Source organism: Cherax quadricarinatus, chromosome 1 (assembly GCF_038502225.1).
Source record: "Cherax quadricarinatus isolate ZL_2023a chromosome 1, ASM3850222v1, whole genome shotgun sequence".
NCBI classification, from domain to species: Eukaryota; Metazoa; Arthropoda; class Malacostraca; order Decapoda; family Parastacidae; genus Cherax; species Cherax quadricarinatus.
The window spans coordinates 7,093,165-7,120,664 of record NC_091292.1 but is presented as its reverse complement, the minus strand read 5'-3'; the positions used below and the strand labels follow the sequence as shown (position 1 = coordinate 7,120,664).

The 27,500-nt window shown below is 47.8% G+C and overlaps 1 protein-coding gene across 1 annotated transcript in view; it reads left to right on the top strand.

Annotated features, from left to right (window-relative positions):
- LOC138853608 (uncharacterized) overlaps positions 1-27,500 on the top strand; it is a 145,686-nt gene that overhangs the window by 32,364 nt on the left and 85,822 nt on the right. The window lies entirely within an intron of this gene.

Sequence of the window (27,500 nt, the reverse complement as noted above, 5' to 3'; positions counted from 1 at the left end):
TGGGGAAGCTGGAGGTGCTGTCCTGGGAGACAGTAATGGTGAAGCTGGAGGTGCTGTCCTGGGAGACAGTAATGGTGAAGCTGGAGATGCTGTCCTGGGAGACAGTAATGGGGAAGCTGGAAATGCTGTCCTGGGAGACAGTAATGGTGAAGCTGGAGATTTTGTCCAGGTAGTCGGGAATTATATGCAGGAAGGAATACATATAAATGACCTCATAGGGGACAGGAGCCATAGTAGGGAAACAAGTGTAGTCAAAGATAAGATAAAACCAATATTGCAAACTAGAAATACCGCAGGAAATAGCAAACAAGAGGACTCCACTAGCAATAGTGAGGATATATTACCAAAAACAACTGGTGGGAGCTCCATTGTTGGTGCTAGGGAGGATAGAAGTAAGACAGGGAAACATGCACCAACAGGGAATACAGTCACAGAAACCCAAGGCAAACGGAAACCAAGCCTGTGCACATACTATGCACTCGGTATCTGCTGGCATGGGAAATCTGGAAAAACAGATGGGACGTGCAACTATGACCACCCTAGGAAATGCCATGCCCATATGACAACAGGAAAATGCAAACTCCCTTCCTGTAAGCTTTTTCACCCTGAACTGTGTACCTCTTCAGTACAGGAAAGACTGTGCTATAACTTAAATTGCCAGGCATACCATCTAAAGGGGACAAAAAGATACAAAACATCCAGGCCATGGGAAAACCTGGGTAGCCACAGCCACTCAAGAGGGAGAGGTTTTTTAGTGCCAGGAAGGAAAAAAAACTGGCAGGAAATGGCAGAAATCGTACACCAAATCCAGTCATTCCTGGAGTGGAACCACAGTCGATGGCCTCCACTCCAAACCAACAGATACAGATACTAATGCCGGAAAAAAAATCCACCCCCAGTACCAACAATACCACCAGTCCGATAACATTCTTCTTTGCAAATATACAGGGTCTAAAGCCAGCAACAAACAACAAAATACCTTTCATCCGTGGACTGCTTGCAGAGGCAAAGGCAATGTTCGCGGCTTTCACTGAGACCCACATAAAGGATCACTTGGACAACGAAATATGGATCCCAGGTTACAACCTATACAGATGTGACAGAGTGAACAGGCAAAAGGGGGGGGGGGTTGGCCTGTACATTGCAGAGTCACTTGTTTGCACAGAACTGCTAAATGCCTCAAATGATGTAGTGGAAGTTTTAGCAGTAAAGGTCGAGAACCAAAACCTAGTCATTGTGATAGTCTACAAGCCTCCGGATGCAACATCCCAGCAATTCCAGGAACAGCTGTTAAAAATTGACCACTGTCTGGAAAACCTTCCAGCTCCTGCACCCAACATCTTGCTCCTGGGGGATTTCAACTTAAGGCACCTAAAATGGAGGAATATAGCAAATAATATTGTTGCAGTAATAACACCAGGAGGCAGCTCTGATGAAAACTCACACTCACGCGAGCTTTTAAATCTCTGCACAAAATTCAATTTAAACCAGCAAATAATAGAGCCTACTAGACTGGAGAATACACTAGACCTCATCTACACTAACAATGATGATCTGATAAGAAATATCACCATATCAAAAACAATATACTCAGATCACAACATAATTGAGGTTCAGTCATGTATGCGCAGAGCCCCAGACCGACATAATGAGATTAGTCACGAGGGAGCATTCACCAATTTCAACTTCAATAACAAAAACATAAAGTGGGACCAAGTAAACCAAGTCCTAACCGATATAAGCTGGGAAGATATACTAAGCAACACAGACCCCAACTTATGCCTAGAACAGATTAACTCGGTGGCACTCGATGTATGCACAAGGCTTATTCCTCTAAGAAAAAGGAGGAGTAGATGTAAAACAGAAAGAGACAGGCGCTCCCTTTACAGGCGACGGAAAAGAATAACAGAGCGGCTAAAAGAGGTCAATATATCTGAAATGCGTAGGGAGACACTGGTCAGAGAAATAGCAAGCATCGAACTTAAGCTAAAAGAATCCTTTAGGAGTCAGGAATCGCGGGAAGAACTAAAAGCCATAAATGAAATCGAAAGAAACCCAAAGTATTTCTTCTCCTATGCCAAATCAAAATCGAGAACAACGCCCAGTATTGGGCCCCTACTTAAACAAGATGGGTCCTACACAGATGACAGCAAGGAAATGAGTGAGCTACTCAAGTCCCAATATGACTCAGTTTTTAGCAAGCCGCTAACCAGACTGAGAGTCGAAGATCAAAATGAATTTTTTATGAGAGAGCCACAAAATTTGATTAACACAAGCCTATCCGATGTTATCCTGACGCCAAATGACTTCGAACAGGCGATAAATGACATGCCCATGCACTCTGCCCCAGGGCCAGACTCATGGAACTCTGTGTTCATCAAGAACTGCAAGAAGCCCCTATCACGAGCCTTTTCCATCCTATGGAGAGGGAGCATGGACACGGGGGTCGTCCCACAGTTACTAAAAACAACAGACATAGCCCCACTCCACAAAGGGGGCAGTAAAGCAACAGCAAAGAACTACAGACCAATAGCACTAACATCCCATATCATAAAAATCTTTGAAAGGGTCCTAAGAAGCAAGATCACCACGCATCTAGAAACCCATCAGTTACACAACCCAGGGCAACATGGGTTTAGAACAGGTCGCTCCTGTCTGTCTCAACTATTGGACCACTACGACAAGGTCCTAAATGCACTAGAAGACAAAAAGAATGCAGATGTAATATATACAGACTTTGCAAAAGCCTTCGACAAGTGTGACCATGGCGTAATAGCGCACAAAATGCGTGCTAAAGGAATAACAGGAAAAGTCGGTCGATGGATCTATAATTTCCTCACTAACAGAACACAGAGAGTAGTCGTCAACAGAGTAAAGTCCGAGGCAGCTACGGTGAAAAGCTCTGTTCCACAAGGCACAGTACTCGCTCCCATCTTGTTCCTCATCCTCATATCCGACATAGACAAGGATGTCAGCCACAGCACCGTGTCTTCCTTTGCAGATGACACCCGAATCTGCATGACAGTGTCTTCCATTGCAGACACTGCAAAGCTCCAGGCAGACATCAACCAAATCTTTCAGTGGGCTGCAGAAAACAATATGAAGTTCAACGATGAGAAATTTCAATTACTCAGATATGGTAAACATGAGGAAATTAAATCTTCATCAGAGTACAAAACAAATTCTGGCCACAAAATAGAGCGAAACACCAACGTCAAAGACCTGGGAGTGATCATGTCGGAGGATCTCACCTTCAAGGACCATAACATTGTATCAATCGCATCTGCTAGAAAAATGACAGGATGGATAATGAGAACCTTCAAAACTAGGGAGGCCAAGCCCATGATGACACTCTTCAGGTCACTTGTTCTATCTAGGCTGGAATATTGCTGCACACTAACAGCACCTTTCAAGGCAGGTGAAATTGCCGACCTAGAAAATGTACAGAGAACTTTCACGGCGCGCATAACGGAGATAAAACACCTCAATTATTGGGAGCGCTTGAGGTTCCTAAACCTGTATTCCCTGGAACGCAGGAGGGAGAGATACATGATTATATACACCTGGAAAATCCTAGAGGGACTAGTACCGAACTTGCACACGAAAATCACTCACTACGAAAGTAAAAGACTTGGCAGACGATGCACCATCCCCCCAATGAAAAGCAGGGGTGTCACTAGCACGTTAAGAGACCATACAATAAGTGTCAGGGGCCCGAGACTGTTCAACTGCCTCCCAGCACACATAAGGGGGATTACCAACAGACCCCTGGCAGTCTTCAAGCTGGCACTGGACAAGCACCTAAAGTCAGTTCCGGATCAGCCGGGCTGTAGCTCATATGTTGGTTTGCGTGCAGCCAGCAGCAACAGCCTGGTTGATCAGGCTCTGATCCACCAGGAGGCCTGGTCTCAGACCGGGCCGCGGGGGCGTTGACCCCCGGAACTCTCTCCAGGTAAACTCAGGTGATAATATGTTGTTATTAGCACTGAGAGGTCAGAAACTTGATGGTAAAGCAGGAACAAACACACACACACACGCACACACACACACACACACACACACACACACACACACACACACACACACACACACACACACACACACACACACACACACACACACACACGTATCCATACATAGCTTTAAGCAGAGGTATGATAAAGCTCACGGCTCAGGGAGAGTGACCTAGTAGCGATCAGTGAAGAGGCGGGGCCAGGAGCTCGGACTCGACCCCCGCAACCTCAACTAGGTGAGTACAACTAGGTGAGTACACATACACACACACTGGCTAATGCTCCTTGTGTGTCTCTGATGGCTCTCTCACTTCTCCCTGCCTCTGCGATGACCTGTCATGTCTGGCCGTCTTTATTTCTTCATTGAGGGCTTCCCCAGGGTGTTCCTGGTTCCTTCAGCATTCTTCAGGTTGTGCGCCTGCCAGAGCAGTGTCTGTCTACGTTGGTGTGGTTTGGAGAGAAGGCCGAGTGGAGGAGCTGGAAGGTAGTCTCAGAGAGACGTGAGACAATTTTGCTTCGCTAAACCAAAACCTGGAACGGAGAATACAGTGTCAATACCGTGGCTGGAACTGTTCACCGAACTCCTGCCCCCACATACTGGCACCCCAGCTGCTGCCCCCCACACACTAGTACCCCAGCTGCTGCCCCCACACACTGGCACCCCAGCTGCTGCCCCCCACTCACTAGTACCCCAGTTGCTGCCCCCCACACACTAGCACCCCAGCTGCTGCCAAACACACACTAGCACCCCAGCTGCTGCCCCACACACACTAGCACCCCAGCTGCTGCCCCACACCCACTAGCACCCCACCTGCTGCCCCCACACACTAGTACCCTATGTGCTGCCCCCACACACACTAGCACCCCAGCTGCTGCCCCACACACACTAGCACCCCAGCTGCTGTCCCACACACACACTAGCACCCCAGTTGCTGCCCCCCACACACACACTAGCACCCCAGCTGCTGCCCCCACACTAGCACCCCAGTTGCTGCCCCCACACACTAGCACCCCAGTTGCTGCCCCACACACACACTAGCACCCCAGCTGCTGCCCCCACACACTAGCACTCCAACTGCTGCCCCACACACGCTATCACCCCAGCTGCTGCCCCCCACACTAGCATCCCAGCTGCTACCCCACACTCACTATCACCCCAGCTGCTGCCCCCCAACACACTAGCACACTAGCTTCTGCTTCACACACACTAACACACCAGCTGCCCTACATACACTAGCACCCTACCTGCTGCCTCCACACACTAGAACACCAGCTGCCCCACACACACACTAGCACATCAGCTGCCCCACACACATTAGCACACCAGCTGCCCCACACACACTAGCACACCAGCTGCCTCACACACACTAGCACACCAGCTGCCTCACATACACTAGCACACCAGCTGCCCCACACACATTAGCACACCAGCTGCCCCACACACACTAGCACACCAGCTGCCTCACACACACTAGCACACCAGCTGCCCCACACACATTAGCACACCAGCTGCCCCACACACACTAGCACACCAGCTGCCTCACACACACTAGCACACCAGCTGCCCCACACACATTAGCACACCAGCTGCCTCACACAGGGGTCAGTCCTAGAACCAATGCTGTTTTTGGTATATGTGAATGACATGACGGAAGGGATAGACTCAGAGGTGTTCCTGTTTGCAGATGATGTGAAGTTAATGAGACGAATTAAATCAGATGAGGATCAGGCAAGACTCCAAAGAGACCTGGACAGGCTGGACACGTGGTCCAGCAACTGGCTACTCGAATTTACCCAGCCAAATGCAAAGTCATGAAGATCGGGGAAAGGCAAAGAAGACCGCAGACGGAGTGTAGGCTAGGTGGCCAAAGACTGTAAATCTCACTCAAGGAGGAAGATCTTGGGGTGAGTATAATACCGAGCACGTCTCGGGATGCACATATCAACCAGGTAACTGCTGCAGCATATGGGCGCCTGGCAAACCTGATAACAGCGTTCCGATACCACACACTAGCACCCCAGCTGCTGCCCCACACACACACTAGCACCCCAGCTGCTGCCCCCACACACACTATCACACCAGCTGCCCCACACACACTAGCACCCCAGCTGCTGCCCCACACACACACTAGCACACCAGCTGCCCCACACACACTAGCACCCCAGCTGCCCCACACACACACTATCACACCAGCTGCCCCACACACACTAGCACCCCAGCTGCTGCCCCTTACACACACTATCACACCAGCTGGCCCACACACACTAGCACACTAGCTGACCCACACACACTAGCACCCCAGCTTCTGCCCCCCCACACACTATCACACCAGCTGCCCCACACGCACTAGCACCCCAGTTGCTGCCCCACACACACACTCGCACACTAGCTGACCCACACACACTAGCACCCCAGCTGCTGCCCCACACACACACTAGCACACCAGCTCCCCCCCCCACACACACACACTACCATGCTTCTCGCGTGAGACAGGCGACTCAGGGTTTACGGTAAATGTTACCTAACATCTACGGGATACAACAAATCCAGCTAATCCCGTCGTGTCGTAAATCTTACTTATACTCTTTCAGTATATTTTATCTCCGTAAATCTCCATTGACGCCCTCCACCAGAATACCGATAATTAATTAATTGATTTATTAATTAACAAGTTGTTTACGTTAGTGTACTGGTGGACCTTCAACCTTCGTTAACTATTAGAGGTAACTATTAAGGCAACAGGTACACACAGTCTCATGGGCCCAGTTGTTGAAGAAGCGTCTGTGCAGTGTTAATTTTTATTCTGTGTTACAAGACAAAATAAATGGAAAACAGGAATAAATAAAGGGGATGTAAATAGCGTGTTGAAAATATCCAGACAAGACAGGACTCGCAGCAATGGTTTCAAGTTGGAAAAATTCAGATTCAGGAAGAATATAGGAAAGCACTGGTTTGGTAATAGAGTTGTGGATGAGTGGAACAAGCTCCCGAGTACAGTTATTCAGGCTAAAACGTTGTGTAGTTTTAAAAATAGGTTAGATAAATACATGAGTGGGTGTGGGTGGGTGTGAGTTGGACCTGACTAGCTTGGGTTACTAGGTCTGGTGCCGTGCTCCTTCCTTAAGTGGAAGTGACCTGACTAGGTGGTCATTGTTCTAGGCCGGGGGTGGCATGGACCTGCTTCGCATGGGTCAGTAGATCTGTTGCAGTGTTCCTTCTTTCTTATGTTATTATGTTCTTAAATAAATAATTTAACCTGAATATCTCTGCTTCCCTTAACTCTAAGATCTGTTGATAGTGAACAATGTTCAGTGACCCACAGGGGTTCACCCTATGTTACAGAGAAACTTAAACCTTTATGTTATTATTATTATTATTATTATTATTATTATTAGTAGTAGTAGTAGTAGTAGTAGTAGTAGTAGTAGTAGTAGTTGGAGCAGCAGAAGCGGTAGTAGTAGTAGCAGCAGTAGTAGTAGCAATAGTAGTAGTGGTAGTAGTAGCAGCAGTAGTAGTAGTAATAGTAATTGTAGTAGTAGTAGTAGTAGTAGTAGCAGTAGTAGTAGCGGTAATAATAATAATAATAATAATAATAATAATAGTAGTAGTAGTAGTAGTAGTAGTAGTAGTAGTAGTAGTAATAGTAGTAGTAGTACTAATTTGGAGTTTCTTCTGCCTCCGGAGACAGGCAGAGAGAGATTAGGAACAGCGACAAACAGGTGAGTACATATAGGTGAGTCCACGAGGATCATCAAGGTTGCATGTCACCTATTCATCACCAATTATCTGAAACAGAGATTGAAGTAAACTGTATATACATACACTGAGAGGCAGACACTTCTCAGTGTATGTATCCTGTATGTAATTCTGGTCCCCATATACGGTTCTTGTTCCCGTACAGTACGCAGAAATACACTGTATAGTTGAACGGAAAGACGAAGAGAAACAGGAATGGGAAGTGAGAGGTAGGTGAGACATATCAAAGAATGTCATTAAAGTATAGAAAACAAGACGAAAGTCTCATAGAATTTAAGTTGCGTTTTCTCTAAGGAATTTACAGTTTTGTTTTATCTAAGCAACACTTGACGCTGAGAGCGAAGACAGACTTTAAAAAAAAATAATTAAACTTATTCTTAATTTGAAAGTTGACAGTGGAAAATAATTGAATGAAAGTTTTGGGAGATGCAACAAAAATTAGTTAGTTAGTTAAAGATTGGCCGGTATTCTCCCGGCCCGGGCCTTGTCCAAGTGGTGGCCCGGCCTTGGCTCCCTCTTTAGGGAGTGTCTGAGACCTAAGTCTCCCATGGGAGGAGGCACAAGTACCTCCTCATCTTTGGGACCAACTGTCCCCAGGCCTAGCCACAAGCTAGGCCTCTCTGGTCTGCCATCCCCGCCCCAAGGGAGCAAATGGGAATGACAGTCTTATGAGCTAAAGGCTCGGGCTCAGGCACCTACCCTACCCTAGAAGGGTTAGGCATGGTGTCGATCTGCAACAAAAATATGAAGATTCCGTCTCGATGGAGAACAATGAAACATTTCTCAGCGGCTGAGACAGTTATGGAACACAAGCGTAAAAGAAATGTTTCTTCTCTGAGACTTGAGAATCTGATACACACAATAATTTACAATGTTATTAACGATAATATTGCAAATATATAAATTTTCCAAAGGGAGTTAGATAGTGTTTCTATCAGATTAGTTTAAATCAGGAACTGTGGCCACTGTGACCAGTACTTTTATGTTCCTGTTCGTGATAAAACAGACTTTAGATTTCTTTAAGGTGGTTAGTGCTAGAAAGTAATGGTTTACGGTTTATAAATGGTTATTGTCAGCCTGGTGAAAGACTCACACCACGAGAGTAACTCCTTTGGACACTGACTGTTCATTTCTGATACTGCGACTCCCTTAGACGAAACAGAAGTTTGCTTTCTCATAGAGAGACACAGGAGAGGACAACCCGCACTGCCCATTCATCACAACTCACGAAATCGTAATGACACGATTGCAAACAAACCATACCACGGGTAGGGTTAGAACCAGCGGTCAGAGAGTCGTTAAACTCCAGACCGACGCGTTAGCCACTGGGCCAGCTGGCTACCGCATTCGTGGTCACAGCGGTGCCTATGCTAACTTTCCTATGGTGTATAGATATACCTAGTTGGATGAATCTTATTGTAGCCAGCTGGCCCAGTGGCTAACGCGTCGGTCTGGAGTTTTATGACTATTTGACCGCGAGTTCTATCTCCCCACGTGGTAGTGTTTCACTCATCGCAATACAAGCTCTATATTAATGTTTATTTTGTGTCTGGCATGGGAAGTTAGGTGTAGAAGGAAAACCATATCCCATGCTCTCTCCCTCTACATTCCTCCCTACCCACTCCATTCCCCTTCCTTCATCCTTTTCCTCCGGGAGTCCCCGCAGCTCACTGGTAACAGCATTCGACTCGTAATCTCAATGTCTCGGGTACGATTCCCTGGCACACGTGGAAAACATACTGCGCCGTGTTTATATGTAATGATTTCGGTGTGCAGGTTTGGGACCAATCCCTCCGCAAACTTCCAGGTGAAGATTATCTTGTATCTTCCCTGCGTTCTAAGGAGTACAGTTCGAGGGAGTTCAGTCGCTCCCAGTGTAAAGACAACTCCAGTACCTGCTGGAATGTCATGTCCTATGTAAGACAACTCCAGTACCTGCTGGAAAGTCATATCCTGTGTAAGACAACCCCAGTACCTACTGGAATGTTCTGTGTAAGACAACTCCAGTATCTGTTGCAATGTCATATCCCGTTTAAAAGAACTCCAGTATCTGCTGGAATGTCTTATCCTGTGTAAAAACACTCCAGTAAGTGCTGGAAGTTGTCACGTGTTGGGTGAATGTTAAACTAATCATGTACCTAACGTAAATAGTGCTTATTCTAGGCTATTTACATTAGAAAAGAAGTGAGGGAAATAGTTTTTGAGCTTAAAAGGAGTTTTTCTGGGGTTTCCGAGGGCAGAAGCCTGGGGATGGAGAGGGAAGAGCTTTTGGACCACGAGGGGAGAGCGTGGAGCTAGGGAGAGGATGTCAACAAGACACACAGGCGTATAAATCACACCAGGCATTACGGCCGCCCGAGCCAGACGTCTAGCGAGGGGTAACTATCATATTTTAATAAATAGTGGAAGATTGTCGCAGGGGAGCCTTGGAGGGGGCTGACTTGAGGAGAGTAGGGTGCACTGTGAAGTGTTCCTGGAGTGCAAAAGAGGGACTGGGTGGCAGAGACGGTGCCACAGGTGCAGGCGGGGCTGAGGGTATCGCATGAGGAAGGTGAGCTCCGCGAGCCCTCGTTCACGGAGCCCAAGTCGCGGTCGCGGGCACACATCTCGGAGCGTCGTGGCTGCTGGCCAAGATGGAGGTTAAGTGAAGCGGCGATGTAGGTGAAGGCGCCGCCCTGCCTTACCCTACCTCACCCTACCTCACCCTACCATACCCTGCCTCACCCTTCCCTACCCTACCTCAACCTATCTTACCCTACCTTAAACTGCCTCACCCTCTCACCCTTCCTCACCCTATCTCACCCTACCTCACCCAAGCTTACCTTGCCCTGCTTCACCCTATCTTACTACACCTCATCCTCCCATACATTACCTTGGCCTATCTTATTCTGCCTTACCCTGTCTCTCCCTATCCTACCTTGCTTCACCCTATAGTACCCTACCACACCCTGCCTCACACTACCACACCCTGCTTCAATGTAATCCACTCTACACCCCCAGGTGAAACTTTTTGCGTGATCTTAATTAAGCCTTCTCCTAAGTGACCTTAACTATGGTCTGGGAAAGGTGCTTCCAGCACAGTGACTTTTTCAATGACTTAAGAGGCGAACCTCTTTCTCGGTAATGACCAACTGAGAGTTTACAAACTGGCTCTCCAGTCAAACACTGTACAAGTAAAATGGAAACTGTGTCTGTGTGTGTCTGCATCTGTCTGTCCGTGAAGGTATGTCTGTGCTCTCCAACTTGTATTTACCTTTTTATTCTTGTGGGAGTCGAGCTTCTGCTCCTGGCCCCGAATCTTAATACAATAATCTTTATTTCTACGAGTATATGTTCAACGTATACAGACCGTAGCTGACAGTGACGTATTGTATAGGAAGCCCCTGCTTATGCAGAACATTTCGGGCAAATTATGCTAATTTGTTCCCCCAGGATGCGACCCACATCAGTCGGCTAACATCCAGGTACCTATTTACTGCTAGGTGAACAGGAATAGCAGGTGTCTTAAAGAAACACGCCCGAATGTTTAACTAAATGAGACCGATTTCACTAGTTTCTGTACAGAGGGGGAAAGCCTCTGCCGCACCTATTCTTCAAGCTGTGTATAGTGTACAATATGTGTGTGCGCGCCCTGAAGATTTACTCTCATTCTTTTGTGTACCCGTGTCGCTCCAGCGGAAAACTGAGCGGTGTGCACCGCAGGTCAACATGGTCTCAGGTATATTCCTGCGCAGTTTAAGTTGAGCTACAACCCTTGGTCCTCACCCGCCAACAATTCATGATGGTGAGAAGTTCGAATCAGATATCAGGAGTAACAGTTCTGGCAATTTTCCCCCATATCTTACATTTCCCATTTCCGGTGGCAGCCTTGTGGCTGGCCTCGGGCAGTTGTCGATGTTGTGATGTGTTTTATTAGGTGTGGGCTCCACACTGGCGCCACGTACTCGGTTTTTTTTTCTCTCTAACATATGATGTATGTTGATGTATTTAGGGTCCTGAATATTTCTTTATATTAATGTGTGTATGTATGTGTGTGTGTGTGTGTGTGTGTGTGTGTGTGTGTGTGTACTCACCTAGTTGTACTCACCTAGTTGAGGTTGCGGGGGTCGAGTCCGAGCTCCTGGCCCCGCCTCTTCACTGATCGCTACTAGGTCACTCTCCCTGAGCCGTGAGCTTTATCGTACCTCTGCTTAAAGCTATGTATGGATCCTGCCTCCACTACATCGCTTCCCAAACTATTCCACTTACTGACTACTCTGTGGCTGAAGAAATACTTCCTAACATCCCTGTGATTCATCTGTGTCTTTAGCTTCCAACTGTGTCCCCTTGTTACTGTGTCCAATCTCTGGAACATCCTGTTTTTGTCCACCTTGTCAATTCCTCTCAGTATTTTGTATGTCGTTATCATGTCCCCCCTATCTCTCCTGTCCTCCAGTGTCGTCAGGTTGATTTCCCTTAACCTCTCCTCGTAGGACATACCTCTTAGCTCTGGGACTAGTCTTGTTGCAAACCTTTGCACTTTCTCTAGTTTCTTTACGTGCTTGGCTAGGTGTGGGTTCCAAACTGGTGCCGCATACTCCAATATGGGCCTAACGTATACGGTGTACAGGGTCCTGAACGATTCCTTATTAAGATGTCGGAATGCTGTTCTGAGGTTTGCTAGGCGCCCATATGCTGCAGCAGTTATTTGGTTGATGTGCGCTTCAGGAGATGTGCCTGGTGTTATACTCACCCCAAGATCTTTTTCCTTGAGTGAGGTTTGTAGTCTCTGACCCCCTAGACTGTACTCCGTCTGCGGCCTTCTTTGCCCTTCCCCAATCTTCATGACTTTGCACTTGGTGGGATTGAACTCCAGGAGCCAATTGCTGGACCAGTTCTGCAGCCTGTCCAGATCCCTTTGTAGTTCTGCCTGGTCTTCGATCGAGTGTATTCTTCTCATCAACTTCACGTCATCTGCAAACAGGGACACCTCAGAGTCTATTCCTTCCGTCATGTCGTTCACAAATACCAGAAACAGCACTGGTCCTAGGACTGACCCCTGCGGGACCCCGCTGGTCACAGGTGCCCACTCTGACACCTCGCCACGTACCATGACTCGCTGCTGTCTTCCTGACAAGTATTCCCTGATCCATTGTAGTGCCTTCCCTGTTATCCCTGCTTGGTCCTCCAGTTTTTGCACCAATCTCTTGTGTGGAACTGTGTCAAACGCCTTCTTGCAGTCCAAGAAAATGCAATCCACCCACCCCTCTCTCTCTTGTCTTACTGCTGTCACCATGTCATAGAACTCCAGTAGGTTTGTGACACAGGATTTCCCGTCCCTGAAACCATGCTGGCTGCTGTTGATGAGATCATTCCTTTCTAGGTGTTCCACCACTCTTCTCCTGATAATCTTCTCCATGATTTTGCATACTATACATGTCAGTGACACTGGTCTGTAGTTTAATGCTTCATGTCTGTCTCCTTTTTTAAAGATTGGGACTACATTTGCTGTCTTCCATGCCTCAGGCAATCTCCCTGTTTCGATAGATGTATTGAATATTGTTGTTAGGGGTACACATAGCGCCTCTGCTCCCTCTCTCAATACCCATGGGGAGATGTTATCTGGCCCCATTGCCTTTGAGGTATCTAGCTCACTCAGAAGCCTCTTCACTTCTTCCTCGGTTGTGTGCACTGTGTCCAGCACTTGGTGGTGTGCCCCACCTCTCCGTCTTTCTGGAGTCCCTTCTGTCTCCTCTGTGAACACTTCTTTGAATCTCTTGTTGAGTTCTTCACATACTTCCCGGTCATTTCCTGTTGTCTCTCCTCCTTCCTTCCTTAGCCTGATTACCTGGTCCTTGACTGTTGTTTTCCTCCTGATGTGGCTGTACAACAGTTTCGGGTCAGATTTGGCTTTCGCTGCTATGTCATTTTCATATTGTCTTTGGGCCTCCCTTCTTATCTGTGCATATTCATTTCTGGCTCTACGACTGTTCTCCTTATTCTCCTGGGTCCTTTGCCTTCTATATTTCTTCCATTCCCTAGCACACTTGGTTTTTGCCTCCCTGCACCTTTGGGTAAACCATGGGCTCATCCTGGCTTTTTCATTACTCCTGTTACCCTTGGGTACAAACCTCTCCTCAGCCTCCTTGCATTTTATTGCTACATATTCCATCATCTCATTAACTGGTTTCCCTGCCAGTTCTCTGTCCCACTGAACCCCGTTCAGGTAGTTCCTCATTCCTGTGTAGTCCCCTTTCTTGTAGTTTGGCTTCATTCGTCCTGGCCTTCCTGCTTCTCCCTCCACTTGTAGCTCTACTGTGTATTCGAAGCTTACAACCACATGGTCACTGGCCCCAAGGGGTCTTTCATATGTGATGTCCTCGATATCTGCACTACTGAAGGTGAATACTAAGTCCAGCCTTGCTGGTTCATCCTCTCCTCTCTCTCTTGTAGTGTCCCTTACGTGTTGGTACATGAAGTTCTCCAGTACCACCTCCATCATCTTAGCCCTCCAAGTATCTTGGCCCCCATGTGGGTCCAAGTTCTCCCAATCTATCTCCTTGTGGTTAAAGTCACCCATGATCAGGAGCTTTGCCCTGCATGCATGAGCTCTTCTGGCCACTCTAGCCAGTGTGTCAACCATCGCTCTATTGCTCTCGTCGTACTCTTGCCTTGGCCTCCTGCTGTTCTGTGGTGGGTTATACATCACTGCTATTACCACCTTGGGACCTCCAGAGTGAAGTGTTCCCACTATGTAATCACTTTCTTCTCCGCTATCTTCTCTCTCCAGCTCATCAAAATTCCAGCGATTTTTGATCAGCAACGCCACTCCTCCACCCCCCCTGTTCCCTCTGTCTTTCCTCAGGATTTGGTATCCCGTTGGAAAGATGGCATCTGTTATCATACCTGTAAGCTTGGTTTCTGTGAGAGCTATGATGTCCGGTGATGCTTCTTTGACTCTTTCTTGCCACTCCTCCCACTTATTTGTTATTCCATCAGCGTTTGTGTACCATACCTTCAGTTTCCTTTCCAACACTGTGGGTTGGGGGGCCTGTGAGGGTGGGAGACCTGGTGGCATACTGTGGGGTTCTATAGCTTGGTGTTGGGTGGAGGCTGTGGGTATGGATTGTAGGGTGTGTTGGGATGGTGTGATAGGTTGTGTGGTTCTGAGAGTAGTTGTGTGTGTGCTTGCCCTTGCTGTTCTGTCCTGCTCTGACTGACCTCTGCTGGTTCCCTCCTTGTCTCTTTTCCTAGCTCCTTTCGCTTTTTTGTCCTCTCCCTCAGCTGCTGTCGTTCTGATTTTGTTCTGTCTCTGTCTAGGAACACCCTCTTGTACTCTTCCGAGTATTTCAATCGTGGTTTCTCTTGGAGGATCCTGTTCCGCACTGTTTCCGTCCTGAGAATCAGCTTGATTGGTCGGTTTCTCACCTTCGAGTACCCCCCTATTCTCTGAAAATTTACAATCTCGTCCCTCTCTTCACCTATTTCTGTTATGATTTTCTCAATCTCCTTCCTTTCTTCCTGCTTCCTTTCAGTGTGTGTCCTTTCCTCTCTCTCCTGAAGCCCATGTGTGTGTGTGTACTCACCTAGTTGTACTCACCTAGTTGAGGTTGCGGGGGTCGAGTCCGAGCTCCTGGCCCCGCCTCTTCACTGATCGCTACTAGGTCACTCTCCTTGAGCCGTGAGCTTTATCATACCTCTGCTTAAAGCTATGTATGGATCCTGCCTCCACTACATCGCTTCCCAAACTATTCCACTTACTGACTACTCTGTGGCTGAAGAAATACTTCCTAACATCCCTGTGATTCATCTGTGTCTTCAGCTTCCAACTGTGTCCCCTTGTTACTGTGTCCAATCTCTGGAACATCCTGTCTTTGTCCACCTTGTCAATTCCTCTCAGTATTTTGTATGTCGTTATCATGTCCCCCCTATCTCTCCTGTCCTCCAGTGTCGTCAGGTTGATTTCCCTTAACCTCTCCTCGTAGGACATACCTCTTAGCTCTGGGACTAGTCTTGTTGCAAACCTTTGCACTTTCTCTAGTTTCTTCACGTGCTTGGCTAGGTGTGGGTTCCAAACTGGTGCCGCATACTCCAATATGGGCCTAACGTATACGGTGTACAGGGTCCTGAACGATTCCTTATTAAGATGTCGGAATGCTGTTCTGAGGTTTGCTAGGCGCCCATATGCTGCAGCAGTTATTTGGTTGATGTGCGCTTCAGATGTGCCTGGTGTTATACTCACCCCAAGATCTTTTTCCTTGAGTGAGGTTTGTAGTCTCTGACCCCCTAGACTGTACTCCGTCTGCGGCCTTCTTTGCCCTTCCCCAATCTTCATGACTTTGCACTTGGTGGGATTGAACTCCTGGAGCCAATTGCTGGACCAGGTCTGCAGCCTGTCCAGATCCCTTTGTAGTTCTGCCTGGTCTTCGATCGAGTGTATTCTTCTCATCAACTTCACGTCATCTGCAAACAGGGACACCTCAGAGTCTATTCCTTCCGTCATGTCGTTCACAAATACCAGAAACAGCACTGGTCCTAGGACTGACCCCTGCGGGACCCCGCTGGTCACAGGTGCCCACTCTGACACCTCGCCACGTACCATGACTCGCTGCTGTCTTCCTGACAAGTATTCCCTGATCCATTGTAGTGCCTTCCCTGTTATCCCTGCTTGGTCCTCCAGTTTTTGCACCAATCTCTTGTGTGGAACTGTGTCAAACGCCTTCTTGCAGTCCAAGAAAATGCAATCCACCCACCCCTCTCTCTCTTGTCTTACTGCTGTCACCATGTCATAGAACTCCAGTAGGTTTGTGACACAGGATTTCCCGTCCCTGAAACCATGTTGGCTGCTGTTGATGAGATCATTCCTTTCTAGGTGTTCCACCACTCTTCTCCTGTGTGTGTGTGTGTGTGTATGTGTGTGTGTGTGTGTGTGTGTATGTGTGTGTGTGTGTGTGTGTGTGTGTGTGTGTGTGTGTATGTGTGTGTGTGTGTATGTGTGTGTGTGTGTGTGTGTGTGTATGTGTATGTGTGTGTGTGTATGTGTGTGTGTGTTTGTGTGTGTGTGTGTGTGTGTGTGTTTGTGTGTGTGTGTGTGAGTGTGCATGTGTGTATGTGTGTGTGTGTGTGTACGTGTGTGTGTGTGTGTGTGTGTGTGTGTGTGTGTGTGTGTGTGTGTGTGAGTGTGTGTACGTGTGAGTGTGTGTTTGTGTAAGTGTGTGTCAGTGTGTGTGAATGTGTGAGTGTGTGTATGTGTGTATGTGTGTATGTGTGTATGTGTGTATGTATGTGTATGTGTGTGTGTGTGTGTGTGTGTGTGTGTGTGTGTGTGTGTGTGTGTGTGTGTGTGTGTGTGTGTGTGTGTGTGTGTGTGTGTGTGTGTGTGTTTGTGTTCATACCATCTGGTCCCTGGTTTCTGGCATTTTGGGCCCTATTATGACTATTCTTGTAATTACGTGTAAGGTTTGCCAGGTGGTAGAGAATCTATACATAGCTTTACGAGGTAGTATAGTAATGAGGAAGGAGTCTGTGAGCAAAGTTAACGTCTAGTCTGACACCAGGAACTGAGATTCGACCTCTACAACCACAAATAGGTAACTACACACACACACACACACACACACACACACACACACACACACACACACACACACACACACACACACACACACACACACACGACCAGCGACCAGTGAAGAGGCGGGGCCAGGAGCTCGGACTCGACCCCTGCAACCTCAACTAGGTGAGTACAACTAGGTGAGTACACACACACACACACACACTCGCAGGCTGGAAGCTATGCAAACAAATCTCGTAGTTTTGTATGAGTATAAAGCACACTAACGTCTTTCCTCCATTATCTGCATTACTGATGCCAAAAAACAAGAGGTACGGCTGGCAAGCCATTAACTGCTGGCAGAACGTTTTGTGTGTGTGTGTGTGTGTGTGTGTGTGTGTGTGTGTGTGTGTGTGTGTGTGTGTGTGTGTGTGTGTGTGTGTGTACAGACTTGGATTCGAGTAGTCTCTTCTCCAACTACAAACACACGAAGAACCGATACACCTCTGAGAGAAATGAGAGCAGCAGGAAATAGCAACAATCTGCTTGATCAAGTCCCTCTGCATAGCATTAGTTTTGCATCCCAAACTGGTGATTTACACCCCAAAATCTCTCTCCCCTCTCTGTCTCCCCTCCGCCTCTCCATCACACCCATCTTCCCCTCCCCCTTCTTCACCTCCCCCCCCCCGAACCTGGATAAAGAGTCTCCGACTTAGCAGGTCGTCCCTCTTGAATCCAACCATCCATTGTGTATATTTTAAGATGGCTGCTGCAAGCCCCCGGTCTTGAGGTCTCTCTTTCCATGTCAGTGAAAAAGCAGTGGGTTCACTCTGTGTGGCAATCCATACAACTAACTCTTAGGCAACATCCTCTGTGTATGGACTGTCATCGTCAGTGTATGTACTGATCTTCTGTGTGTATTCGACAGGGAACATCCTGTGTGTATTCGACAGGGAACATCATGTGTTTATTCGACAGGGAACATCCTGTGTGTATGCATTGTCACCCTGAGTGTATGTACTGATATCCTGTGTGTTTTTGACATCCTTTTTTTGTGGAAGACAAGCCACGGGGGATGGAAATCCTCAGTTCAAGATCTTTCACACGTCTTGCGTCATCAGGAGCTATGCAACACCTGAAATCTGTGAAAGATTTAGATCTTGTCTAGCATTGTTAAGATCGGCTGTCTGAGATTGTATTGCCTCCCTTCTTGTGTGTGTTTGTACTCTCTGGTAGTGACCCTCATCTTCCTCTTTATACGTCTCTGTCAGTGAATTTCTGCATTCTGTATACTCTGTTGGGTTTTATATTTCGCGGCGTGCCAGTGCTGCCATCTCGCGGGGACTCGGGAGGGCACTGTCGACTGGTACTGTCGCAGGAAGCAGTCACTGCCGGGAACTCGGCAGAGAACAGTTCTTGTTCGTGCTACGTACGTTACGATCAGTCTTTCAGTGACGAACACTTGATCAAAACGCTTCTTCTTCCAGCTGCTGATGCTATTCTGTTTCACACACGCCTCGGGAAGTATAAATTCCAATGCCGTGGCTGGAAAAATTAATTACTGACACTTTTTTTTTTTTTCAACAAACCGGCCGTATCCCACCAAGGCTGGGTGGCCCAAAAAGAAAAACGAAAGTTTCTCTTTGTAAATTTAGTAATATATACAGGAGAAGGGGTTACTAGCCCCTTGCTCCCGGCATTTTAGTCGCCTCTTACAACACGCATGGCTTACGGAGGAAGAATTCTGTTCCACTTCCCCATGGAGGTAAGAGGAAATAAACAAGAACAAGAACTAGAAAGAAAATAGCAGAAAACACAGAGGGGTGTGTATATATATGCTTGTACATGTATGTGTAGTGTTGCCTAAGTGTAAGTAGAAGTAGCAAGACGTACCTGAAATCTTGCATGTTTATGAGACAGAAAAAAGGACACCAGCAATCCCACCATCATGTAAAACAATTACAGGCTACCGTCCTTGGCAGGACGGTAGTACCTCCCTGGGTGGTTGATGTCTACCAACCTACTACCTACTGACATATCAATAGGAAATTGGATATCAGACGTTGTTTGAACCCTATAGCCCACGACCCACTACCCACGACCCACCATCAACGACATCACCCACCACCCACAACCCATGACCCTCTCTGGATCATTACTAGGAGATAGGTTAGACCTGATGTGGACTCCCAGTTCTTCGTTACCTGACTCTGTGAGCTGGTCTTCACCTAGTTAATACTCTGCGCCTCAGTGTCGAGTAAGGGAGCTTAACTCCCCCAGCATCGAGTAAGGGAGCTTAACTTCTCCAGTGTTGAGTAAGGGAGCTTAACTCCTCCAGTGTTGAGTAAGAGAGCTTTACTCCCCCAGTATCGAGTAATGGAGCTTAACTCCAGTGTTGAGTACCAGTATCATGTAAGGAAGCTTAACTCCTCAATGTCGAGTAAGGGAGTTTAAATCCCTCATTGTCGAATAAGGGAGCTTAACTCCCCCAGTATCATGTAAGGGAGTATAACTTTCCCTATTGTCGTGTCATGAAGCCGACGTAAATCACCTTCACCTCAGCACGATTCGCCTGAATAACTTCTCCCTTTCCCCCTACCCCCCTTGTCTCCTCCCCTCCCTTCTCCTCCTCCTCTCCCTATACTCTCCCTCCTCCCACTTTCTACCTTATAATATAAACCAGTTTAGAATCCATCCATCCAGTAGTTGGGATCAGAACCTGTTTGTAGTTTCCAGATCACCTCACGGACTCCGTCCCACGTGCTGTCTGTGAGGGAGGGGAATCCTCTTCTCTGTCTGTAGGGAACCGCCATTCCTCTATCTGGGGGAAGGGATCCTTCTGGGGGATCCTCGTTCCCACAGGCGAAACACAAAGCCCATGGATTTTACTGTCTTCTGCAGAATAAAGAATTTCTCAACGATCTCCCTTAATCTAGGAAGGTCAAGCTGGTGCCTGGAAGTCACCGGAAGACCTTTCTTAACCCCCAGAGGTCAAACTGGTACCTGGAGGTCACTGAAAGACCTCCCTTAACCACCAGAGGACAAGCTGATACCTGGAGGTCACTGAAAGACCTCCCTTAACCACCAGAGGTCATGCTGGTACCTGGAGGTTACTGAGAGACCTCTCTCAATCACCAGAGGTCAAGCTGGTACCTGGAGGTCACTGAAAGACCTCCCTTAACCACCAGAGGTCATGCTGGTACCTGGAGGTCACTGAAAGACCTCCCTTAACCACCAGAGGTCAAGCTGGTACCTGGAGGTCACTGAAAGACCTCCCTTAACCACCAGAGGTCAAGCTGGTACCTGGAGGTTACCGAGAGACCTCTCTCAATCACCAGAGGCCAAGCTGGTACCTGGAGGTCACTGAAAGACCTCCCTTAACCACCAGAGGTCAAGCTGGTACCTGGAGGTCACTGAAAGACCTCCCTTAACCACCAGAGGCCAAGCTGGTACCTGGAGGTCACTGAAAGACCTCCCTTAACCACCAGAGGTCACGTTGGTGACCAATTCTTGTTCCGCTGACACAAGTAATATTTCTTTGTCACTGAGGAAGGTGCGGAGGTCGATTTCAAAGTTCCCTTTTGGGGAAAGTTGAGAAAAGACATTTTGCCTTATTGACATGGTGGGTCATCCAGCCTAGTTTTTTTTTTTTATAGGTTTTTGGTTAAGACATCTTCGTAAATGGCTGGTCTGCAGGGAGACGGTGGTAAATGGTCCTGAACAGTCCGAAGTCACGTCTGGGCTTCCATTCTGGGTTTTGTGTGTTGGTTGAGAATTGTCTGATCTCCGCTGACCCGGGTTTTTGTTTATTTTTGTCAGTGTTGTTGTTTGCTGTTGTTGTTGTTACAGCAGGTGTCAAGTTTGTGTTATCTATCTATATACTGTCATGTCTCTGTTATCTGTCTATACTGTCATGTCTCTGTTATCTATCTATACTCTCATGTCTCTGTTATCTATCTATACTCTCATGTCTTTGTTATCCATCTATACTCTCATGTCTTTGTTATCTATCCACACTGTCATGTCTCTGTTATCTATCTATACTGTCATGTCTCTGTTATCCATCTATACTCTCATGTCTTTGTTATCCATCTATACTCTCATGTCTTTGTTATCTATCCACACTGTCATGTCTCTGTTATCTATCTATACTGTCATGTCCAAGTTATCCACACTGTCATGTCCAAGTTATCCACACTGTCATGTCCAAGTTATCCACACTGTCATGTCCAAGTTATCCACACTGTCATGTCCAAGTTATCCACACTGTCATGTCCAAGTTATCCACACTGTCATGTCCAAGTTATCCACACTGTCATGTCCAGGTTATCTATGGATGCCCCTATCATAAACAGGTATCACAGCCGTGAATAACCTGCACTAGGTTCATTGTTGTCTTTCTGACCCCTTACCTGTGTGTGTGTGTGTGTGTGTGTGTGTGTGTGTGTGTGTGTGTGTGTGTTTGTGTGTGTGTGTGTGTGTGTGTGTGTGTGTGTGTGTGTGTGTGTGTGTGTGTGTGTATGTGTGTGTGTGTGTGTGTGTGTGTGTGTGTGTGTGTGTGTGTGTGTGTGTGTGTGTATGTGTGTGTGTATGTGTGTGTGTGTGTGTGTGTGTGTGTGTGTGTGTATGTGTGTGTGTGTGTGTGTGTGTGTGTGTGTGTGTGTGTGTGTGTGTGTGTGTGTGTGTGTGTGTGTGTGTGTGTATGTGTGTGTGTGTGTGTGTGTGTGTGTGTATGTGTGTGTGTGTGTGTGTGTGTGTGTGTGTGTGTGTGTGTGTGTGTGTGTGTGTGTGTGTGTGTGTGTGTGTGTGTGTGTGTGTGTGTGTGTGTGTGTGTGTGTGTGTGTGTGTGTGTGTGTGTGTGTGTGTGTGTGTGTGTGTGTGTGTGTGTGTGTGTGTATGTGTGTGTGTGTGTGTGTGTGTGTGTGTGTGTGTGTGTATGTGTGTGTGTGTGTGTGTGTGTGTGTGTGTGTGTGTGTGTGTTTGTGTGTGTGTGTGTGTGTGTGTGTGTGTGTGTGTGTGTGTGTGTGTGTGTGTGTGTGTGTGTGTGTGTGTGTGTGTGTGTGTGTGTGTGTGTGTGTGTGTGTGTGTAAAAGCGTCCTTATTTCCACATGTTCCATTTATTTTATGTACTTCCCTTTATAAGTTCACATTAAATAAACCTAATTTGATCTTACGTACAAAAACTCAGATTATCAATACGTCTTTCCTAGTTTAATAGTCACCTGCTTGTTTGTGAGTCTCATGGCGGGGTATGAGACGTGTCTGCCAGGGTATGATGGGGGTATATACCTGGCAGGTAGTTCTGACAGGGTATGATGGGGTATATACCTGACAGGTAGTTCTGACGGGGTATGAGACGTGTCTGCCAGGGTATGATGGGGGTATATACCTGGCAGGTAGTTCTGACGGGGTATGAGACGTGTCTACCAGGGTATGATGGGGTATATACCTGGCAGGTAGTTCTGACGGGGTATGAGACGTGTCTGCCAAGGTATGATGGGGGTATATACCTGGCATGTAGTCCTGAAGGGGTATGAGACGCGTCTACCAAGGTATGATCTGGTATATACCTGATGTACTCCTTATTGATACTGGAATATATCTGCAAGACTTGCAAACTAAAAATCTTAGGTATATCTCTGTGGAATATCGCTGGTGACCAAGTCTGGGTGACTGTAAACCCAGGAAAGAGGCAAGAAGGAAGGGGAAGATGAAATAGGAGAGAGGAAAGTGGAAGACAGAGCCAGAAGAAATGGTAGGAAGACGAGGAAGCAAGAAGAAACAGAGAGGGAGAAGGAGAACAAAGAGTGGAAGGAATTGGGTGAAAATAAAGGGGAAACATGGAAGAGAGCGTGGAAAAGATGTGGAAGAAGAAGGGGGGAGAGGCAATGATTAGAAGCAGTGAGGGAAAGAAAGACGTAAAGGGAGAACGAGAGAGAGAGAGAGAGAGAGAGAGAGAGAGAGAGAGAGAGAGGATCATGTTTCTCTCTCTTTCTTGGAGAGAGAAGAGGGAATCTTTTTGGAATCCCTATACTGATGACTAGTCTTTAAAAGATTGAAATCTCTATATATAGGATTGGAATCTCCATGTAAACACTGCAATCCACACGTCTGGAATCCCCATTCGTCAACGGCGTTAACGGAGCCAGTGTTGTCAACGATAACGGTAACGGTGTCAGCGGTGGTGGTAACGGCGCCAACGGTGACGGCAACAGTGTCAACGGTGGTGGTAACGGCGACAACGGTGGTGGTAACGGCGTCAACGGTGGTGGTAATGGCGCCAACGGTAACGGCAACGGCGTCAACGGTGGTGGTAACGGCGACAACGGTAGTGGTGACGGCGTCAACGGTGGTGGTAACGGCGTCAGTAGTGGTGGTAACAGCGACAACGGTGGTGGTAACGGCGTCAACAGTGGTGGTAACGGCGTCAACAGTGGTGGTACCGGCGTCAACGGTGGCGGTAACGGCGTCAGCGGTGGCGGTAACGGCTTCAACGGTGGTGGTAATGGCGTCAACGGTGGTGGTAATGGCGTCAACGGTGGTGGTAACGGCATCAACGGTGGTGGTAACGGCGTCAACGGTGGTGGTAACGGCGTCAACGGTGGTGGTACCGGCGTCAACGGTGGCGGTAACGGCGTCAACGGTTGTGGTAACGGCTTCAACAGTGGTGGTAACGGCGTCAACGGTGGTGGTAATGGCGTCAACGGTGGTGGTAACGGCGTCAACGGTGGCGGTAACGGCGTCAACGGTTGTGGTAACGGCTTCAACAGTGGTGGTAATGGCGTCAACGGTGGTGGTAACGGCGTCAACGGTGGCGGTAACGGCGTCAACGGTGGCGGTAACGGCGTCAACGGTGGTGGTAACGTCGTCAACGGTAGTGGTAACGGCGTCAACGGTGGTGGTAACGGCGTCAACGGTGGCGGTAACGGCGTCAACGGTGGCGGTAACGGCGACGTCTTTACTGCTGCCAGAGTAATAACTCTGACGTTTTTTATGTTTTAAAACCTTACACAAAAGATATTTTTGTTGACTGCTGACTCGACTGTGACCTCCTGTGACCTAACAGTGTCCTGTGACCTCCTGTGACCTAACAGTGTCCTGTGACCTAGCAGTGTCCTGTAACCCCCTGTTACCTAGCAGTGTCCTGTGACCTGTGATCTAGCATTGTCCTGTGGCCTGTGACCTAGCAGTGTCCTGTGACCTGTGACCTGTGACCTAGCAGTGTCCTGTGACCTGTGACCTAGCAGTGTCCTGTAACCCCCTGTGACCTAGCAGTGTCCTGTGACCTGTGACCTAGCAGTGTCCTGTGACCTAGCAGTGTCCTGTGACCTGTGACCTAGCAGTGTCCTGTGACCTGTGAACTAGCAGTGTCCTGTGACCTGTGAACTAGCAGTGTCCTGTGACCTGTGACCTAGCAGTGTCCTATAACCTAGCAGTGTTCTGTAACCCTCTGTGACCTAACAGTGTCCTGTAACCCCCTGTGACCTAACAGTGTCCTGTAACCCCCTGTGACCTAGCAGTGTCATGTGACCTAACAGTGTTCTGTGATCTGGCAGTATCCTGTGACCTAGCAGAGTCCTGTAACCCCCTGTGACCTAGTATTGTCCTGTGACCTGTGACCTAGCAGTGTCCTGTGACCTAGCAGTGCCCTGTGACTTCCTGTAACCTAGCAGTATCTTTACGTATTTAATTAACTTTTCATGATTTCTTGATGGCTTGACCTGGTTTGAACACTCTCTCTCTCTCTCTCTCTCTCTCTCTCTCTCTCTCTCTCTCTCTCTCTCTCTCTCTCTCTCTCTCTCTCTCTCTCTCTCTCTCTCTCTCTCTCTCTCTCTCTCTCTCTCTCTCTCTCTCTCTCTCTCTCTCTCTCTCCCTGACAAATAATACACACCTGCAGCACTTGGTATGTTCATTGCCCAAACGTCTCGCCTCCACAAGGGGCTTCTTCAGTCGAATGCGGAGGTGATTTTAATACTGGAGGCAGTGGAAGAAGTGTAGAGGCAATTTTGGTGTTCAGTCCCCTGAGCCTTAGTAGATGTTCGGACACTATGCCTTGATAGATGGTGGTCAGTCCCTAAGCCTAGAGCAAAGGCATGAGGAGAGAGACTTGTATACTGGAGGCTGTCGTCACTGTATATCAATGTAGGTGGATTGTTCCACACCTCCATTACATCAATAATACATACATATGTTGCTTGGCTTTATCTGGCTTTCCCTGGTCATGAGATGGCCTTATTTGCCCCTGGCTTGCTCTACCCCTGGGATGACCTGGCTTGATCTGACTTGCACTGAAGTGACCTGTCTTGCCCTGGCTGGTCGCCAAACTGCTCCAGGAGACGGTAAAGGAAAACATATGTGACCAAAACTCCGAGATAAACAACCGGCTGACTGGAGACCCGATCATTACTGCCACGACGCTGCCACCTGACACTACACGACGCTCTCCGACGGCGTACCATGTCATCCCACGTTATCCGACGCCACTTGAAGCCAACCGACGCTACATGAGACGATATTCGAAAGCATCCGACACCATCAGATGCTCCCAAGACACAGGAACTGACGCGATACATCTCACCCTCGAATGATGCAGTGTTTCCCGTTTCCTAGCCGCCTGATAATGCATCCTGGTTCCTGAACTTAATGTGAAAGGTTGAAATCCAGTGATATCCAGTGGTATCCAGTGGTATCCAGTGGTACCCAGTGACACCCAGTGGTATCCAGTGATATCCAGTCATATCCAGTGGTACCCAGTAGTGCCCAGTGATATCCAGTGGCATCCAGTGGTACCCAGTGGTATCCAGTGATATCCAATGGTATTCAGTGATACCCAGTGGTACCCAGTGATATCCAGTGGTATCCAGTGATATCCAGTGGTACTCAGTGACACCCAGTGGTACCCAGTGATATCCAATGGTATTCAGGGGTATCTAGTAATATCCAATGGTATCCAGTGGTACCCAGTGGTACCCAGTGGTACTCAGACATCCTCCCATGCCTCTGGTCTGTTTCTCATACCTTGGTACCCGCTGCGGTATATATCATCTTATTTTATCAACTTGTCTTGGTGAAAGCTATGATGTCAGAGTTGTTCTCCTTCGCGTTCTTATTTACTTGGTGTACCTTGTTATTAAGACCATCTACATTCACGTAGATAGTCATAGCAGCTTGTTAATGGGTAAGGTGAGGTACCAGGGATTGGGGGAATAGGTAGATGTCGAAGGTAGGAGTGGGAAGGTTAGTAGTTTGTTGTACCTTGTGGGGGAGAGTTGGTTTGGGAGGACTGACTGAAGAACATTGAAGAAGATTGACTGAAGATGTCTATTCCACGGGAGAAACGTCTCGATCAAGTTCCTCTCTGTAACTTCGTGCAGTGGAGCAGTAAAGATGGTGGGATGAGTCCACCAGCCTAGGTAGTCAGTCCCTAGTCGTGAGTATCGTGACTGAGTAGGAGGACTCTTCTCCAGGCTGAGGGACTGACCACCTCACAACTACCACTTCCAGCCCTGATGGACTGATCACATCTACAACCAGGTCATTTTCCTCCGGTTTGGGGAGGATTTATCAAACAAAAAATGGCTGTCAACAAAGGTGTGTCCGGCATTTCTCTTTTATTCTCAGTTCCCCGCTTGATACTTTGCCTCTCTTCTCTCCTCTCTTCTCTCCTCTCTTCTTTCCTCTTGTATAGCTGTCATTCTCTTCATTCTCTTCGTAGTTTACACGTAGACAGGTTCGAGGTACACTGCCCCCCGTGGTTCGGTGTCCCAGACCAGGCTGATGATCTGAATAATCAGGCTGTTGGTGCTGACCGTTCCCAATCCTACGTAAGTACCACGATCCGGCAAATCAGAAACTGATTTAAGGAATTTTGTAAGCCAGGGGTCTTTGTGATAGCTGGGGTCTTTATGATAGCTGGGGTCTTTATGATAGCTGGGGTCTTTATGATAGCTGGGGTCTTTATGATAGCTGGGGTCTTTATGATAGCTGGGGTCTTTATGATAGCTGGGGTCTTTATGATAGCTGGGGTCTTTATGATAGCTGGGGTCTTCATGATAGCTGGGGTCTTCATGATAGCTGGGGTCTTTATGATAGCTGGGGTCTTTATGATAGCTGGGGTCTTCATGATAGCTGGGGTCTTTATGATAGCTGGGGTCTTTGTGATAGCTGGGGTCTTTATGATAGCTGGGGTCTTTATGAT